This window comes from Malurus melanocephalus, unplaced genomic scaffold (assembly GCF_030028575.1).
Source record: "Malurus melanocephalus ecotype Western Australia unplaced genomic scaffold, MMel_1.1 scaffold_61, whole genome shotgun sequence".
NCBI lineage: Eukaryota > Metazoa > Chordata > Aves > Passeriformes > Maluridae > Malurus > Malurus melanocephalus.
Genome location: NW_026623293.1, coordinates 2,083,975 through 2,096,948, shown reverse-complemented (window position 1 = coordinate 2,096,948; position 12,974 = coordinate 2,083,975).

The following is a 12,974-nucleotide window of genomic DNA, read 5'->3' as shown; positions in this document are numbered from 1 at the left end:
AAAAAAAAAAAAAAAAAAAAAAAAAAAAAAAAAAAAAAAAAAAAAAAAAAAAAAAAAAAAAAAAAAAAAAAAAAAAAAAACAAAAAAAAAAAAAGGAGAGAAAAATCACACAAATCCCCATAATAGCAATTAAAGAAGTGCAAAAAATAAAGATGACAGTTTAATGGAGATCTGTTTGAACAGGATGTTTTCCTTTTAACCTGTTATTGTGGTGCATTATTAAAGGCTTTCAACAGCCTGAAATGGAGCGGCTGGAAACATTGTGAGGCTTGCAAGCATCTTACATATTGGGCCCCTGGTTAGGCATGTAAATGGCCTGTCTGAGCTTTCAGAGCTGCAATAAATGCGTTAAACCTTGGAAAGCAGATCATCTTCAATATATCAACTGTTATGCTTCACTTGTCAGCCTGAATTTTTTTATGTACAAACTAGCTTTTTCAAGCAAAGACAAATTTGTCTATTACCAAAAGATAATGCTGTCACTTGATAAGGCTTAATTTTTCTGGTTGTTCTAAATAACTTCATTGTCATCAGTCTTCACCCTCACTTTGGTCTTATTTCTTGGCAAAGTCCTTGGCTTGTACACCAAAGGAAAGTTTGGAGAGTAATCACATGCACAACCAACCATAACAGACTCTCTCCACTATGTTCACCAGAAGACTGGGATTTCTTTTAAAAAGCTTGTAAGAACTTACGGATTTTATAGTAAGTGCTTCCAGAAAAATACTATAACACTTAAATGAAAAAATAATGTCAGAGACAAACCCAAAGCAATGCGCCTGGAGAAACCTAACAATGAGATATTTAAAATACAGACATATATTTTTATAAAGCAGACATATAACTCTAGTTTCTCCTACTGTTTCTTCTGCTTTTATTTCTTCTCTTATAAACTACCAAATGAAATTAAAGGAACTTGACAGCCTGATCTGGGCATTACAACATCCCACACAGCATTTCATTGTGCACCGCTCTCTCACCCATCCGCCGTGCTGGATTTCCCTGGGAGGCTGTCAGAGCTCAGAACCAGCTGTTCAGCTGTGTAACAGCAGTAGAACAGAAATAGCCATCCTGCTCAGCACCTCCAGCCACATCCACCTCCATAACAGGCATTGGGGTCTGTGTGTGACACCCCTCTGTAAAATTGCTGCATGATGTGATGGTTGGCACCCACTGTGGTGTCCGAGCCCTGGCTGCCAGAGATAAACTCTGTTAGTCATTAGTGCCCTGCCTGCAGGACAGCAGGGTTTTGGTGTGACAAGGACAGTCTCCACTGGATCCTGGTGGAAAAGAGGTCAGTGGTGAAAGCTGGTTCACTCATGTCTCCTTGCCCAGCCTTCTTTAGTTGTCACAACTTTTTTCACCTAAATTCTAAAGCAAGAACATTCATCCATAGCAGAGACCTGCAGGATAGCCTGGCTTTTGGACACACCTCCATCCTCATCACCTTGGGCACACCCTCATGCTCTTCCTCACAGCCATAAACACATGGAAATCTCCCACAACATCTGCCTCCATACTTTCCCACAGGGAAACCTGTGTACCTCCAGAAGCATTCGTTTCCTACCTTTGCACCAACAGCAATGAGAAGAGGCAGCACATTAGAAGGAGGAATGCTTCCAGTGGAGAAAGATCAGATTGCCGAGGTCTATTTGTGTCTCCTGCTGCATCATGCTGCCTCTTTCTCCCCTTTCCTCTGGGTCAGGCCCTGCTGAAACCAGTGCACCATCTTTGTGCTATGCTGGGTACCCAACAAAGGGAACACCTGCACCACCAGAWAGCCCCATGAAAACCTCTTTTTATATMYATTCAGCAYTGGTGCAGCCTCACCCTGAGTACTGTGAGCAGTGCTGGGCACCACAACGTAAAACAGATATTAAGCTATTTAATTTGATCTTAAAACATCTTAAAACAATCTTCAAATCTTTGAAGTCACACGAGTGACTTCAGTAACTTCACCAGTTTGGCTTCAGTTGGAGACAAGCTACCAGCTCAGGTGTGATGCCCTCACTSCTGGCACCTAAACTGAACCCAAAGGAGTTTGGAGAGGGTTTTAGTAGCTGACTTTGGAGGGCTCCTGAAAAGTGAACACAGGGACATGAACAACTTTTTTTTCTCTCATCCTTTGACAATGACAGTACAAATTCATGTGGTTTGGCTGATGGTCAGCTTAAAGGACACTTCAATCTGTCAGATAAATGGTGCTGAGGACGGGTATTTCTCCAGTGGATTTTAGATCAAATAGATTAGAAAAGCCTCTGAAGTTTGTGTTCTATATTTAATACTGTGAAATCCAAGCCACAGTAAATAACCTGCAGTAAAACTGTGAGAGCTGATAAGGACAGAAAAGGAGCATGGTTCCCCGATAATCTGAAAAATGCACATRTGTGCACAAGATGGGCAAACCTGATACTTATTAAATATTATCACAGATTTGAAGSACCCAAACAGAGTATTAGACCTCCAACGTGCTGGAATTTCCACAAATATACAAGAGCAGAATTCTACATCTTAAGGAATTCAAATGTGCATAATGGCTGRATGATCTGCAACATAGGCATGGAAAAATGATACTGGTGTTTTTTTAAGTAGTATTTTTAGCAYTGATCACATCTGAAACACATTATATAGGATTCTCATAGCATTTTCCCAAATTATATATGTGTCTGTATCAATGTATTAATTTACAGGTGAATGGAAGACTGTCTGTAYTTGATACAGAGAACCAAGACCATTTCATACTCTGCATGTTTTTGCCACAGGGCTGTAAGGGCTGCTCTTTCTGCTTTCTTTTTCTCATTTATTCCTTGGCCTCACCCTGGACCTGCTCCTTCTTCCACTGCTTCTCTAATTATTTGATGAGAAAGCTGTCATATGGGAAAATGACAGAATGTTCTTCTCACAAGTTTTAAAATAATGCATTGCTGGCATTTTAGGTATCATTACTTGGGAGGGGAAAGTCTGAGGCTCCCTTACAGTGTTGGGGCCCAGAGGCAAAAAGAGATGCTACTTCTTACATCTCTTTTGGGTTGAAACATGACAAAGGTACCAAATGGTTTAGAGAGAAAGGTTTTCTGTGTCCAGAAATTTGAACTGAGCTATCTGGGGAACTTTAAATTAAAAGAGCAAAGCTGTAGCAGACCACAGGCATTCCCCAGAGGAACACTGACACCTCAGCAGGGGAATGCAGGATCTTTTGTGCTGGCCAGCTAAATTCTACCCAGGTCTTTACAGGTTGTGCCTGGACTTCAGAAATTTCAATCTACATTTATTCCAGGACCCGCTCATATAGCAGACTAACGACCTGTAAAATTCCAGTTTAAAATGCCTTTGGAGAGTTATAGTAAACATTTTAAAATGTAACTGAAGATACATTTCCAGTCTGCTTTTATTCTTACAAGCCATAAAGTAGAAAGCATTTCATATAAAAAAAAAAAAAACCTACTAAACCAAATGCCCTCTTCTCATTTTAATTTTACTCATATAATCTATAAACAATTTTATATCAGAACACTGTAAAATGAATGCCTTTCTGCTTCTTGGCTACATTGAATTTCCAGAGGGATATGCATTTCTCAGTGTAAGCTTCTGGAGAGAGGGGCTCATAAGAAAATGTTGTTGGTCTCTTAACTATTGTGCCCTGACCAACACTGCAGTAACAGAGAACACCAATAAAGTACTGCAGTGCTGTATAATTGTCTTATTAATTGGAACATTATTTACAGAGAGGACTGCCTTCACAGCATGCACCTACTTTCTGAAATGCTCGCAGCACTCAGGACACAGCAGGCAGCCAGCATAAAAGTTCAGTTAAAGTAACAGTAAAATAGCCATCCATATAAGTGCAAGTTAATGAATTGAGTCCTCCTGGCAGGAAGACTTGAATGTGAGCAAGCATTTCCAAATTTAAAGAGAGGTGACCTTAAAAGCTTGCCAAATCTCAGAGGTAATGAATCATTTATTATGATGATGGTGGGGCCCTTTAATTTTTAGACTAAGAGCACCCCAGCTCAGCTATTCTATTAAAATATGTTCTGTGTACATTTTGACAATGATTGTCTCTGGAAACCAGCAGGTAAGAAGGCAAACAATGCTTCTGAGTGTGTAGACATCTACCTTACATTTAAATTAGCTGTTTAAATAGCATTGCACATACTAAATCCTGTGCAAGGCAGTTGTTTATGAAGTCCCTCTTTGACTGAAGTTTTCCACAAAAACAGTGAATAGAAACTGCCACACTCTCTATGCTCCTAAAAAAAAGACATTAGTTCCAGCTATTCAACAAAGCATTTCATATTTTCAGTGTCCCCATAAAATCCTTTCAGCTGGCAGAAGGGAAATTATGGTGTCTGTCCCTCTGCCTTTGCGGTGTCCAACTGACTTCTTAGCAAATTCARTGGGAAAAAGAAAACTCAAATCAATATGAAGCATCCAGGGCCAAGGCTTACGGGTTTGAAGGACAGTTTTTCCCAAGATTAATGTGTCATTATCATATAAAAAGTAAAGCACATTTACTATGTCACTTTACACCTTCAGTGCTAAGTTTGTGTATTACCACATGGCTTATTCAGCACAGATCCACAACATGGGATTTTAAAAAGTTTTAGGGTAGTCAATATTGTCAAAAATACCTTGCATAATCCTTTTTAAAATTTACTTACTAAAATATCTGATGATTACAGACTTTTGGACAGATTGCCCATATTGCTTAGGGCTTTCCAGCCTATCTGAATGCAAAGCAGGAAGATGATTTCTGCTGTTTACACTGAGTTGCCATAAATCAGGCTTTCATTGTGAGCTCTTTTGATGCGTCATTYATGATGCTACAACTTGCACTCATTTCTCAGAAGCTGAAGCCAGTTTCTTCCTTGGCAATTATATGGTATAATAGCAGCCTGGATCCCAGTTCATCTGCAATGAACATTAAAGCATTTTATGTTAGTTATTTGGCGGAAAACAGAGCACTCCAATGCCTAATTTCCTCTGTGGAGCTACTAATTTCTTTTTTTACTCTGAAAACACTGAAAATCAACATTGTATATTTTTTAAATGTTTTCTCTGGTGCTTTGAATAAAATCAACTAGTTTGTGGTTTACAAAAAGCACCTGTGAATGTAACACATCCCATCCATGTCTCGGTACCTATCTGAGGCAGACCCACTCCTGCTTTCAGCACTTGCAATCCAACTTCCACAGTCTGCAGTTTGGTTATGGCAGGGTCTGCCAGGAGCCACCACCCCAAACCCTGCCAGCCTGAAGGTAAAAAGTGCCTCCTGATTCAGACAGCACCAAGATGCTGATAGGTTATAGGTACTCCCAGTTCTTGGGTCCYCTATGTTCATTTGAGGAGAGTTACAGTACTCCTGAAAAGCAGACAGCTGGAGAGCAGGGAAATCCAGATTCCTGACTTATCTTTACTTCAAAGCCCAAGTGTTTTTTTGTTTCCTTGCAGATTAGCTATATTAACTTCAGCATTCTGGATCACATTGAGTTAAGATAGACAATARGTAATTTCGAACATTAATGGCATTTCCTTGGCTCTATGCCAAGTACAAAATTATTACAAATTGTTACTAGATTTGTATAAATAATCACCAGCCTTCCTCTGGAAACCAATTGCACTCCAGTAGTGTTTGGGATAACATTTCTATAATTCCATGATTTTTCATTAACTAAGGCTGTAAATAGTATCCTCTTCCAATAGAATCTGCCTTCCAAAAATCATACACCACCATTATTTTTTGCAAACAAATATGCCTCAAGAAAGTATTTCCATGTCTCTATTTGGCAAAAGAAGTTATAGAAGTTATAGAAGTTATAGAAGTTATCAATGTGGTAAGTGCAGAGATTTAAGCTGGCGTATAAATGAGTGTTCCCATAGTGTAGATGAGACCAACACGTATTTGGTTCATTGGTGAATCAAGTCACCAGAAGCTTACATTTCAAATGCAAACATTGGTGATGAAAGAAATGTTTTTTATGTCCCAGTGCTACYGTCCAGTCCAAAATAACAGAGATGACCCAGACTCAGGCCAGCCCCCAGCAGGCTGGATCCATATCACAGCTGCGTGTTGAGCTGYATCCTGGCACTGAGCCTCTTGTAGCCACCTTCTCCTGTTTCTTTCCTTAATCCTGGTCAATGACAAAGACATTTGCTGGCTGCTGCAAATGTAGTCTTACTTCTTGTTTCTGTCAAACTCGTGGAACAAAGTTTGAGTTACAAGTGTTGAGTTGCTGAAACCTGTGAAGTCTTTGTCTTTTATGATTTCTAAAAGTTTAATCGGTTAGAGTTTTGCTTCTGCGTCCAAATGTATCAAAAGCTGTTTATGTTACCAAATGCCAGAATACACACATGGCATCCATTTGACTGAGTAGGTTCTTACTATTGGTTATGCATATTTCGTGATATCAATCTGACATCTTCTCAAAGTAACATTAATTTTTTTTAGCTCCTTCTTAAGGTAAATAGGTGTTTAGTCAAATCTTTCTGCCCTTTCTTTTATGAATTAACTTCACTCTAATTGCTTAAATGTAAAGAGAATACTGTTGGATTTATGATGTTTCATTTATTTTTTCAGACTAAGARCTCTTGAAAAGCCTGGTAAATGTTATCATTCGGGTTATTCCAAATTCAGCACCCCAGCCATGTGCATGTCACAYTGTGCTCTTGAAAGAAAAAAGAAAAAAGAGCAGCCTGCAATCTCCTCCAATGTAAAAGACATTGGAAGGAATAAGAACCACATGTCTATAGGTTTGTTCTTTGGCCTAGACTGTATTTATCGATGAAGGATATAGGTCTAAACCAACCTGAAATTATTCTCCAGRAAGGCTGAACCCATCCATCTCTTCCTTCAGAGAGTCTGGAAGTATACCTATGGAAGATGGCTGAATTTAACAGTGATCCCTGGAGCCGGAGCTAAATTTAGAATAATAGGATTATGTTATTACAACTCTAGCTGTGATAGGCCTGGAGAAGGTTACTTAGACCCTGTGGCTACACTGCTAAATAGAAGAGAGCCAGGAGCTAATCCYCAGAGCTGAGGCTGAGAGGTAAGCACAGACTGATCCATGCTGCACCGCTCTTGTCCCTGTGACTTATCTCATCCCAWGTGGCATCTAACTGGTCCAATGGAAAATGCTTCTTTTCATGTGTTTTTGACCAGTTCAAGATGTCTGAAGTGATTTATAACCTGTGTTGCAGCATACCAGGGTGGTGGCTTTGTAACACGAGGCTGCAYATGTGTACGGCATGTGTGAGGGTGTAAAACCTGCTGGGATAGCRTTGGAGGATTGTGTAGGATGGAAGAAGTCACACTTTGTGTGGTCTGTCCATGCTGCCCTGGAGCATGTCAGCCTGCACCAGTGAGCCCAGGCCCTGGGGAGAGCCAGGAGCTCAGCAGGGAAGTTCAGATCCCTGTGACTTCAGCTGGGAGTACAATGCCCTTAACAGAGGTGCACAACTCCACACAGTTCAGCCTCAGATTTGGTGTTGTTCTCGTGTCCAGGAAGTTAAACAAGTGGCAAAACATTGGCCTTCCAGGTGCTGTTCTGGTCAGAGGTTGGCACTTGCAGGATGGGATTCTGAAGAAACTGGTTTGACTGAGGAGATTCATGCACACTGTCTGGGGCCAAAGAGTCACTGCTCCCTTCTAGGGGCAGGCAAAACACCGGGGGGCAGACAAAACACTGGGGAGAAACCTTTTGTACCAACTCTGGGCAGAACTACCTGTGATTTCAGAGTCCTGCAGCATCATTAGGATTCCCTCCTGTTACGTGCAGTCACTTATGTTAAGAGAGGGAAGTAAACTACTCATGCAGGACACTCTGCATTTCCAGACCAGTAAAGGCAATTCCCAGGGAGCAAAGGGGTTTTGGTAGCATTCCCAGATATTTCCAATGAATACCACAGCACATTGCCAGCAAGTTCCTCAGCAAACCTAGCCAAAGCTCTATTATTGATCTYGAATGTCCTCTCCTTTTCCCAGCAAGACACTGGAAATAGCATAAGGCTTTCCATTCGCTTGGCAGTGCAGCCTACAGTCACAGCAGGGAAGTACCATGGGACTCATCACATGGCAGAGACAGATGGGCTCTTCCTGCTTTTTACCTCCCTTCCCTTTGCCTGTGCTGACTTGAACACCCTCTCTCTTTCCGTGGCAGACTAAGCCTCGGGGATATTGACACCAGGACCATGCCAGCTCCTCCAGGCTAGAGTTCTGCAGAGAAACCTGTCTGGCTGAATCCTATAATCATTWAATCATAGAATATTCTGAGTTGGAAGGGACRCAGTAGGCTCTTCTCAYACMATGAGAAGTYCCACATTTTAGATGTGAGATGTGCAACCAGAATTTTAGATACCCACACTGGGGTTCTAGCATCTCCATGAACAACCAAGAGTACTGTAGATTTTGTCTTGGACTTGTCCCTCCGTGTCTTCCGGTGTGGAGCTGGATGCCAAAGGCTCCCGTTTGGTGCTGAAGGAGGTAGAGGGAGAGTTAAAATTTTCTGAGGGATTGCTCTAGGTGTCAGGTAGGGCTGCCTGTCTCAGTGTCGTGGAGTAGGATAACTGTGATGGAGATAACACTCACAGACTTGTGGTATCGTTGGGAAAATTACATGGGAAAGACTTTCTGCTCCATCTCCTAATGAAAGCATGACATACTCAAGTTTGATTCCAAAATATCTTTGACCTAYCATGCTAACKRCAAATATGCTACAGCTATGGMCTAAGGCTAAAGTGAACGCTGTTAYCTTGCTTTTTGATTCTAATTCCCTCCTCTTTGTGTCACTGATAATTGTTTTCTTGATCCCTGCCATGTGGCTGCTGCATGGAATTTAGGGAATGCAAATAAAGGGGTGTTTRCTTGTTTGTTTGCCTCACTGCTACCCTGAGGCACTTCTCTTGTGCTCGGTGCCCACCACCGAAGCCTGCTCTCCACCCCCGGGGTTTCATTTCCAGATATGCTCTCTGGCCTCAGGAGACATTTTGCATAGTTTAAAAATTAGCACTCAGTCTGAAGGTGGGAGGGTTGCCAGMTAGCCAAGCAGCACTGAAGTCATCCCTTTTTCATTCTGCCTGGCTCAGTACTCCACCTTCCAAGAGAAAATTACACACTTTCATTTCCAATGCTTTCCCTATTCTTATTGACCTATATTTTCCATTGAATTTTCTTCTTACTTGTGCAGAGCACTGCCCTATTACAGCAAGATGCAGAACTCTACTCTTCAAGTTCTCTTTCTGCTTGGTTTTGTTTGTTTGTTTGTCTACTTGCTTGCTTGTTGGCTTTTTTAAAATTTTACTTTAATCTCTAGGAAACAAGTAGATGGGTAGAAGGAAATAAGGATGGGAAGGTAAACACAGGACTGATGGGACACTGAGAAGGAAGATTAGGGAAAGCAGAGAGTCAGATTAGCAGCCAGCAGCCAGAAGTCAGCTGATGCATGCCAAGGCTGTTTACTTCACTGCTGCCCGGGTTGGGCGAAAGAATGAGGTCATGAGGTGCATCCTCTGGGCTCTTCACTACTTTTGCTTTGCTTATGTGACCTCTAAGTTAGTTTAATCTCTGGAAGGGCTCTCTCTGTTGTCTAGTGGTCATTGCAAATAGAAAGAGGGTCCCTACATTACATATTTAGTCATTATTTCCTCTAATACAAGGCTTACAGCTATAGACATGCTTTCCGTTTTATGTCCTTGGGCCACATATAATCCTTGGCATTGAGGGTGACATTCGGGCACTTAAATCACGGCTCTCTATCCTGCCTTGCAGACTGCAGTGACTTTCTTGGCTTTAGAGTATTTGCTGTCCAGATGGTTCCTGTCAAATAAGAAGCAGGTGGCATCACTGACATGTGGTTTGCCTATAAATTTCTTCAGAAAAACTGAGTAAAATTTCAAAGTGTTCTTAAACTTGATGGTCTGTATTATTAAAAGGCATTTCAGTCCTAGGTAATTCACTAATCTCTGTGGGACCTGGAAGAGAGACCCTTGAAAAAGTCTCTGCAGAGCTTGAAGACGCATATTTCTCATCTTCTTTCGCCAAATCTTTTTTACTGCAGCCTTGATGAGCTTACTCCCACCTCAAATAATTTGTGTTATTCCTTCTCCTTTCGTTTAAATCTCTCTCCAGCATTCYGTCCACTAGATGGTACTAGGGACACGCATTTGTCTTCACAGGCTTTCCCAGCCATGGTAATCATTACAGCGTCCCTGCATGTAGGAGAAAAGGGTCAGACTTTTTGGAGTGCAAAAAACTTCTGTTGAAGGCCATTAAGCTTTAGCGATGACATGCTCAAAATTTAGCCCAGAAAACAGGTGGTCTGAGCAAGTATAGCTTGTTTTGCATCCATTACAACAATCTTCAATTGTGTTAAAATTAGATTGTACCACTATCTTTGGCGAAAGGTTACCATTTAACAAAAAAAAATTAGTATTATTTTGACTGTCCTTACCAACACATACATTATTTGCTGCTGTTTGGCATCCAAAGCAAGGCAAACCTAACACTTTTAATTCATACAGGTGAATCCATTGGTGTCACTGGCAGCCAGCAGCCCAGTAAATGGCAGTGCCTGTGGCTTCACAATATTCATGTGTCTTACACCGATATTTTTAGTATTGTGACTTTTCTACTTTTGGAACTTTTTTTCAGTTGGAGGGCTGAGTGAGGGTGCAAAAAGATGAGTGAATCTACATATTCACAATTGTATCAGGATTTTTCTGTCCTAGGTTGAGTGTGGTACTCTGTTCCATRAGCAATGTTAAAATCAACGTCTATTTGATTTATAAGATCATGAGAGCGAGGCGAGTTACATTTTGCCATTTCTGCTCCAAGAAAAATAGAATTGCAATAAGGTTTGTACAACTTGTGCAGCAATAAAGGAGCAGGACTCCTAGGCTCTGCTGGAGACTCTGACAGCTCATCTGATGAACACACAGCTGTTGGAAGGGCAAAAATTAAATCAACACCTAGCTGTTAAGGCATGCTGATATGTCTCTCAGACTTTTAAACCCAGGAGTCAGTGAATTATATTTTATGAAAAATTTGCAACCTCTTTTTTCTCTCTGTGTGACTGAAGCATATAAAGCATTTTATATACTTTCTTCTCATATCCTCTGGCTGCAAGAGATCCCTGACCTCTAGAAAACCATTAGAAGAAACAAAAGGAAAAGATAATGTACTTTTCATGTTATTTATTTCCTATAAATCTAGAAGCTTTTGTTGGTTATTAATGTTACAATAATCTATGACATTCCWCGAGAATCTTCAGGTTGACAGTATCCAATCTCTGGCCAAAGTGTAAGAAAAGRAAAAAAAATGGGATTTTCATTGATCTTGTTCTTTTAGTGTACACATTTCAGAATTCTATTATGAAAGGTTACTTGAGGGAAGACCATTTGAGTTAGTTCCACCACCAGCATTAACGCAAGATTAATTTTTCCTTTACTTCTCTTTTTCAAAACTGGTACCATTTTCATGCATGTARAGAGCTTTTCTGCATGCTAACAACTCTTTACTTTCTAATGAACCTATGACTGACAGAAAGTTGAGCTTTTCTTTCCTCCCACTAATACCCCCATTGTACGGGTCTTGTTAACCAGTATTGTGTATCAGTCACAAGCTGACTCCTTTGTGCCTTTGTAAAGTATCAATTTAGTCAGCATTATCTGCTGGGGGAGACAATGCAGCCGGTAAACGTGAACGCAAAAATGCCGCAGCATTGTAAGCCCTAAAAACACAGCTTCGGGAGCCCTGGAGCCCGGGAGGTGGCCGGGCTGCGGGCTGGCGGTCAGCAGGGAGCCCGAGGGAGCGGGCAGGATGCCAGGGATGGTGGCCGGGCTGCAGGGACAGACCCGGGCACAGGAGAGACTCGGACAGAGTCTCTCTGCTGGCTGCTGGTTGGGTTGCTTGGCTGGGAAAAAAMCCCTGCCATCCAAATCTGCCTGCCAACCTGCCTGTGGCTTGACTGTGCTGATATTTGACCGGACTGACACATTCCCAGCGTCTATTTTGATTTTTGCCCGATCAGGCTTTTCCGATAGTAAACTGATTTCTCTGCATTAGCAAAACACCAAATGTTGCAGCTCGGTCTCTGGGTCCGGCGCTCCACGAGGAGTCTGTGGCTCCGCATACCTGCAGATGCCACTCCGCTTCCCGCCGGCCTCCAGGCAGAATTTAAAGGGGAAGGTTAGACCAAGGCAGCTCTCCTTTCATGTCTTCCTGCCTGGGCGATGGTCAGCAGAAACACCCAGCCCCCATTGCACTGGAGAGGGGGAGGGCAGTAGCTCTGTGGGGTTTCTGTGTCTTTGGATGAAATTGTCCCTTTGTTAGTCCAAAATAGCTCAAATTGGGCAACTTTCCAAGCATGCAGTGAAAGACTTCTGTTTGAGACAGTGCTTAGAGAAGGCTGAGGATGGAGGGCTGAAAAAGAGGTGCCTGACTGGCTGGATTCCCACCGGAGTGATTAATGTAATGTTGCTGGGATTTTACTGCATTATTAATGAAGTGCCAGGGTGCCTGGAGCACTGGAAAAACATCTCAGAAAAATTATTACTAAAAATCTGAATTGGTGCATTGGATAACCTTTCATATTACTTTTTTTTTTTCCTTGACCACAGGACCCCTTATCATGCAGAGGAAGGCTATAAATAATAACCAGAGGGTAAGACTACTCAGGCTGCTGCTGCCTCCACCTCCCCAAGAAGCGATGGCCCCACTGGCKGTGAGCTCTGGGTGCCAGGAGTCCCCGGGAGCCGTGCCTGGGGGCTGTGCATGGGATCAGGGAAGCCCCCAGCCCCTCTGCAGGCTTGGCCAAACCTGGGGGCCAGGGAGGTKCTGCCTGTGGAGTTCTGCTTTGCAGAACGTTTTAGAGATCTGACAGGGAATAGTCTGTGCTGGTTTGGGGCTGTTGTTTGCATTGATGAAGCTTGTATCTAGGATGATCAGTGTGAAATATCTCTATTCCCTTCCCCCCCCC